At 36.2% G+C, this 7877-nt stretch overlaps 1 long non-coding RNA gene across 2 annotated transcripts; it reads right to left on the bottom strand.

Moving 5' to 3' along the window:
- Positions 1-1012: 1012 nt before the first annotated feature.
- On the bottom strand, positions 1013-7877 carry LOC140925419 (uncharacterized). Of its 2 annotated transcripts, none has more exons than XR_012164403.1 (4): positions 7761-7877; positions 3794-3875; positions 2896-2978; positions 1013-2545 (listed from the first exon to the last, which is right to left on the bottom strand). It is a non-coding gene; the product is annotated as an uncharacterized lncRNA (long non-coding RNA). The 2 variants fall into 2 exon arrangements; XR_012164402.1 differs by lacking the exon at positions 7761-7877 and adding an exon at positions 7431-7625.

The raw sequence follows: 7877 nt of genomic DNA on the forward strand, positions 1-7877 counted from the left end.
GGTCCCTACGAACAAAATACCGGTTTCAAAATGGTTGCACATGTTCCTGTATAATATTAATTCGACAGTGTAAAAGTTAGCAATGATTGTAAAGACAAGGTAGTTAGATCTCTAGCTGCCAATAACCGTCTTATTAAAGTGATACAATGTAGTGCCATTTGTTAACGCTCCGTGAAGCGGAAATTTACAGCTCTTACCATTGGGAATTGCATCAATTCCGGTTCCGATTCCATTCATTCAGTTCAAAAACTTCCTCGCACAAAAGAAGGCTTGATTCAAATCTGTGAATGAGTCTACATTTCGTTCCAGGAGCATGATTTCAATAATTGAAAGAGTAGAAATTACCAGGAAGCTAGCAGCCATATTGTAGTGACAGCGATATTTGGTCCGCGGTACATGTCGCAGAAAGTGCTCTTTGATTGGCTCAAGAGGGGGGTGTGACGGGGGTGGGGAACCCGCAGAATGTAAACATCGCGGAAAATACCCTTTTTAAATTTTTCAAGCAATGAAGACATTCCTGGTAGTCTCAACACTTCTAGACTGCTTTTACATCGAGTTACACGAGGGGCACCCAACGACAATTTTCGGAAAAATATCTGTTCGGAAGACGATTTGAGGTCTAGAATTTTCGGAACATTTGTTGTAAAATTTCTTGCTTGCCTGCCTCTTAGGATTTTCGAACATCTAAAAAATGGTAAAATTGCCCATTTTCAACGGATTTTTACCCTAAAACGGTCACCTAGAATTTTCGGGAGGCTTTTTTCTGGCTGAAATTTTTAAACAGGTAAGTTTTGATCCCTAAAATTTTCGGATCACTAGACTTTCAGCTAGGAAATCCGAACAGATGAAAAATTTATAGGGGATAAATATATGCCCATATCCACCGTTTAAATACTAAAACACGTTTAACAATGCTATGTTTAAGTGGTTTTGAACTATATTCTCGTTGGGTGCCCCTGTTACACAGAAAGTTTTCACTTTCTACGAGTTTACCGTTACAATAAACGGTACCTTTTTCATGATCACCAACAACAATGTATTTTATTTAAGATCCATAAGCTTACAATATTTTATGCCCTGCAAGTAGCCATAGTGCTAATCTAGGCAGAACAAACATTATAAATAAAGGCGTTATTAAATTACATATTAAGAAAAAAGGAAAAGCAAAAAAGAAAAACCCCTCACACAAACTCAAGCATAGGGGTTTTGTTATTAGAAAAAATAGACTAAAATTACAATGGTTCATTTTCTAGGTTGTAGAGAAATAGAGAAACACTCCTTGGCAGATAATCGCGTTTTATAGTGATGTTTTGTGCTGAGTTTCACAAACTTATTGAGGGGACTTTTGGAGCTGTCTTAGCGTGGACGTCATACAAGAAATAGCTTGGTTGTTGAAAGAAAAAAGACTGTAAAGGAAGACTGTGAGGAATTTTCCGATTTCCCTTTGTAACTCATTTTATGTCAGTTTCTTTGCGTAAATCACGCTCGAGATTCGACTTTTTAGTTTGAAATGCAATAATTCCGCTAATACGAGACATATGCAAATTTCCTCACACCCTTTTTTAGGTCTTTTATCTGTCAATCAGATACAATAAAAAGGAAGTGAATATTTAACAACGCGAAAGGGCTGGAGCTTCAGCAGTAAACTCGATACCTCTGAGTTCGAGAGCAAAAAACTTAAGCGCCTTTTGAAATTGGATGAAATAAAATCTTTTCATAAGGTAATTTAGTATTTTAGCTTTAATTTGATATATAACTTGCCTTTGTAGCCTTTGGCACCTCGTTTTCCTTTACTGAGACCTTAAATAAGGACTAACAAGTGCATGATATAAATTCAGAAGAAGCCGTGGAATGCCTTCAAACCATGGTAATAATTAAATTTTTCAACTGTCCAAAACAAATTCCACGCAACCTTATTCCAATGATTCTACAAACAAAAGTTTCCGTAGCAGACATAACTGAAAAATGTCGCAGACATTACATTTTGGGAAACACATTTGTTATCATTCACTTTTCTTATCAGTGTTGCTGACTGTGGCTATGTCAATTTTTCCTGTAGTTACTTGTCTAAACATGAAGCTGTGAAATGATCATTTACTTTATTTATGTTCTATTAGAATATTATATAATCTCCTGCTGACCTAGTGTGAAGCAATACCAGTCAGATTTTTTTTCTGCTATAATGAATCCTTAAAATAATTTCCAAATTAATTTCGTCACATCTCAAGTAAATGTTGTGAGGAAAAAAACCCTTTCAGTAGTGAGGAGATTATATTTTTTTCCCAAAACTGATTTAGCTACTAAAATTATCATTTTTTGTCATTCAGTCTGACTTAAAGACAGATAAAATGTAAATTTGCACTAAAATTTCACATAGTTCACGACATATTACATCACAAATTGTACTTAAAAAATAATACTCATTGTTGTTTTGGTGGTTTTCAAATTCGCCCTTTATCCCTGATCCATCCTTGATCGATGCACTTGACAGCTAGAGCACAACTCACAACAACAGCAGTGGCAGTCGCATCTAACCCTGTGGCAACTGAAGAAAAGAGAGAATTTTGCTTATTTGTTGACACAGATTTAAACTATGAAAGTTGCTAAGACCTGAATCTGAAGCTACACACTGAATTCCTACACTTTTCGAGCATATAACAACTAATCCAATTGATTATAAATTTCCTGAAATGTTGCGTACACACGGCTCCAAATGACCAATTAATGTCAAGGGTTGATTTGATAATTATTCACGGAGTTAAAATTTTCTAATGGCCGTCATTTCTTTACCGCAGGTCAAGAGCGAACGGCGGACTGTTGTGTTGGTAGCCCCATGAACCTAGGACCCCTGCGCGCGTAATGTACTGTCATGAACATGGTTGTATACTCACTCACCTATGTAACTTCCAACATCAAGAACAGCAATGACTATAGCAATCTGATCAACTTCATTTGAACCAGGCTAAAGTGGATGTGAGCTGTGAGAGGATCAACAAAAGTAATTATTAAGTTAACATAAGGTAACTTGACCACAAAGTCACCCTCTTGAGCGTGATACCTTACAAAGATCCTCACAAGATATTCTACGTTGTCAAGGAAAAACACATTCATGAAGGAAATGCCTAGTTCTAAGACTAACACAAATTGTGGTCAATAAATTGCTACAGAATTAGAGAGGTCCTAACATTTCTTGAGAGCACCAGCCCAAATCCTCATGTGGCTGTGACTGGTTCAATTTTGTCCTTGGTATAAATTTAATTTTCCTTTGTTCTAAGCTCATTATCAGAGATGTACCCAAATACCACCAAAACAACAACAATTTCTTATGTTGAGCCTACTGATATGAAAACAATGTTTATTTAAGGGTCAACTTCCTATATTTCTTCTTGCAAATCATAATTTTAGTCTTCTTTGGATTCAGCGATGAAAGCCAATGTGCACAATACTCTGAAAGGATGGAGAGAGCATTTTCTAGTCCTTGATCTGACTGGGACATCAAAACTAAATCATCTGCATATAGTAGACAGCTTAGATGGGATCTATTATTTGGTAGAACTATGTGATCTGTGTCCCCTTGGTCAAGTAGAAAGGAAAATACAAAGGAGTACCAAAATAAAAACCAAGGATAAAATGGAACCACAACAGCAGATAAGCATGCGATCCACTGCAGTAAGTTAAGGCTGGTGCTCCAAAAGGTGATGGAGGCTCAATTTCACATGATATACAAGAAATGTGAAAGAAGGAAATAAGATAGTACAGCAATAATTAAATCAATGCACCCTCTCATACGTACCATGGTGAAGAAAACTGTACAGCTCTGTGTACGGTTGCTTTGAGCAAACACCTCGACACAAGTCAGATTAGTTGACAGCACCCTTAAATGAAATGGCAACGCGATATATTTACTTTTTTGCCGCATGAAACACTTTAGTTGTAAAGGATATACAGGTGAAATTTGGTTTTAAGCCCTATGATTTCAAATCTCATGGATAACAATTTTTTGGGTTGCGTGAAAATTCATGGGAAACCACTTTTATTTCTTTTAATGAACAGAAGGGCAATTCCATGCAAGACAATGACATTTTGAATTTTTTCAAATAAAATTTTGCACAATGAAACTTAACCAACAGAAAGCTGAAACAATGGGCTGTTTGAAATTACTGAGATCTTGTTCATCTTGTCCATGTGCCTAATGTGAGAAGGCATGAAATACAGAGAATTTGAATCTTGGAATTTTTGGAAGGAAATTTTAAAGTTTTAACATCTAAGAAAACATACAGTTAACATAAAAGTATGTGTGTATTATAATCTGTGCCTTACACTATCATTAGGCTATAAAATATTATCCGGCTACTGGCACTTTCCTAAGAAAATTGACATTGAATTTTTGTTGCGGACATTACGTAAGGTCAATTCAAGTGTCAAAAACTCCAGACTCCTCTTCCACCCATTTAAAGAAGTAAACTCAGTTGAAATGTTGGCTATATGTATTGTTTTTTCATCAAGAGACGCGGGCCTCATCGTCATCTACAAGACCACCTCCGAAATGTTTTTTAAACTATAATTGGAGTGATTTATTAAATATTATTTATTTATCATTATCATTATCATTATTGAGATTTTCAACAACACAAAATTTCTGCTGACAATGTCAATAGGCAGTCGAGAGAAGAGGTAGTGAGAAGTAATGGAATGATCTTTTTGAGGAAAGTTGAACAAATGCTCTCAAGTTGTACCACGAGAGACAAATGGGAAGTTGCAACTTTGACGGGCTGTCGTTCGTAGACCACTGGCCGGTTGGAGACGGCAAACTGTTGAGGTCGAGGCCGCAGGTTCCTTAAGTCCTTTCGCGCGTCGCAAAGTAATCAGGGAGGCTTGTCAGGCGGGCGGCAGCGCATTGTTTGTGCAGAGGGGAAGGACAGGTAGATCTGTTTTTTGGCAATGGTCTGTTTTCAGTTTGGGGGTTATATCTGATATCGACAATCTACACTGAAACTAAACAGGCCAGAAGAAAGCAACAAAAAGAAACATTAAGAAAGATGGTTCAATAATGAGTGTTTCGCTTGGAGAAAGATTTTAACGGAACTCTCTAACAAGAAAGTTAACATAGCAATTTCCTCTTGATGAAACTATAAGGCATAACTATCACACAACCCGCAAAAAAAACTACAAAAAGCTAATCAAATCTAAGAAGACAAAGCTCCTTTAGGGGTGATTCCATGTTGCAGACATTACGTTCAGATACTAAAATTAATATAAATTATTAAACCCCAATTTAGATGTCAAAATGTTCATTACCGGTGTTCAAACGTATGTAGAAAGTATTTTTTAGTGTCCCCTTTGTACCTAATAAAAACATGCTTTGGTTAGCTCTTAAGACCTTGAAGGTATGAGTTGAAGAAGGTGTGTTTCGGGCATCACAGTTTAAACAAACACTTTTTAAGGTAATGTTCTTTTACAGAGATTTTCCTGTGAATTTTTAACCTTAATTGTGCCTTCAAAACATAACAATAATAATATTAGATTTTTCAACTGTCAGAAAAAAATTCCATGCAACCTTGTTCTAGTGATTCTACAAGCAGACGTTTGCGTTGCGGACATTACACAAAATTGTTGCAGACATTACATTTTTGGGAACACACTTTTTATCATTCACTTCCTAGCTTCCACAACAATATGTCTGGGACGAAACGTCTGCAGCAAAATTCACTGCTGCACTTTCGTTCCAACGATATTCTGTCTCTATTACATCTCTTCGAAAGTACAAACTTCGATTTAAGCAGTACAGATGTTGAAAATGCTACCAATCAATTCACAAACGTTATGACGGAGGCAGCAAAACGTTCAGTCAAATTAAGTAGCCAAAAGAAATCTAAAAGAAAGCCAATTACTAAGAAGTGGTTTGATTATGATTGCAAAACTTTAAGATCTTCACTTAAAAAGTTATCTAACCAAAAAAAAACCGCAATCCTCTGGATACCGAACTCAGAAAAGAATATCATGTTCAAAATAGAACCTTTAAAAAACTTATCAAACAAAAAAAAACAACAACAATTTGTTGACTCTAAAATAAATGAGTTGATTAGTAATGAAAATGACCGCAAATTTTGGGATACTCTAAAGTCAATGAACGAAAACAGCTTGTCTTATAATAATATAATGAAAACCCGACCAATAAACTTTACGATCATTTTAAAACGATACACTCAGCACCTGATCCCAATACATTATCGGCATTTCAAATACACATGTTAAACGATAAAAAGCGTTTGGAGGACAGCAACCATTTACAATCTGGATTCAGCTTGAAAATCAACCCCCTGACATAAAAACCCTTCTACTTTCCTATCCAAAGCTGAGAATAATTATTTGTCAAAACATCTGAAAAACCACCAGCTAAATTTGATAAGAACAAATAAAAAACTAAAATTCTACTCCGTCTTTAAAAGTGAAACAAATCACTCTGAATTCATCAATCATATCCGGAATCCTGAACATAGGCGTGTAGCTTCCAAATTTAGGATAGGAAATCACAATTTAAAAATAGAAACCGGAAGACTTACAATCCCCAAAACTCCTGAAGACCTTAGAATCTGTGATCATTGCCACCAAAATTCGGTTGAAAATGAACTGCACATATATTATTTCACTGTGATCAATACCATGATTTGAGAAAGACTCTTTTTCTTAAAATCAACGACCGAAATACACTATTTACACATTACAATATCCATGATAAAGTCTGTTTTCTTTTTAACAATACTGATTCACATATCAGCAGGCTAGCTGCTAATTTGGTCTTTCAAGCATTTGAAAGACGAAAGAAACATAGTTAATTCTACCGTTCCATCATATCTGCATTCCCTTAAACTTAGCTGTTTATTACTGTTATTTTAATCGGTAACACCTGTACAAAATGGTAATACTGGCTAAACTTGTTGTTGTTGTTGTTGTTGTTGTTGTTGTATTCAAATGATAACAACTCCTCAACAGATATGAAAAATGTCCAATTAACTATACGTGAAGAACTGACTTCACACCAATATAATCTAATACGAAGTAACAAGAAACTAAAATTTTACTCAGTATTCAAAATTGACTGTCACAAAAGTGCATGATTGCTTGAGCATAATCAACATAAGTCCCCCCAGTACCGAAAACTCTAGAAAATTTTCGCATTTGCCCCTTCCATAGTCTTCGATCTAACTTTTACCGAGACATTAGGATTGGACATCCCCTTTTTAAGAATTTTGACAACAATGAAAAAACCCTCTTCGTATTTGACAATGTCGATCCTGATATCTGCAGACTTTCATCTCCTTACATGCAGTCATGTATGGAATATAGACAAAAACTTGTTCTTTCATATCATAGCCTTTGTTTTGATTTCAGATTTGTAACGAATAATGTAGGTAATACCATGCACTCACGTGGGAATACTGAAATAAAGCTGTTGTTGTTGTCGTTGTTTCTGATGAGTTGAATTCACTTGTCAATGTCCGAAGAAGGAGAAGAAATTATCCACCACACCTTGGATTACTGACGAGATCTTAGCTAAAATCAACTACGCACCCACCAAGACAAACTCAAGACCCAAAGGTGCTTATTTTGACCCAGAATTTCTTCCCCCCCCCCCACCCCCCCGCCGCCAAATCAAGGAAAACGAGACACGAATCGTGCAGCTAAAATGGCGGCGGCTATCCTCACACGCGGGCCAATTCGATCAGCCACCCGCTAACTCAGTTATCATGGTAACTTACCCCGCCGTAGAGGACATGTTTCTCCTAAGCTTTTCTTTTGTCAAATTCGTGTGGAGGCGACTGATGATATTTCCAATTCAAGCGAAGTTGGATTCCGCAGTTTTGTCTCTTACTGCG

This window comes from Porites lutea (genome assembly GCF_958299795.1).
Source record: "Porites lutea chromosome 5 unlocalized genomic scaffold, jaPorLute2.1 SUPER_5_unloc_4, whole genome shotgun sequence".
Lineage (NCBI taxonomy): Eukaryota > Metazoa > Cnidaria > Anthozoa > Scleractinia > Poritidae > Porites > Porites lutea.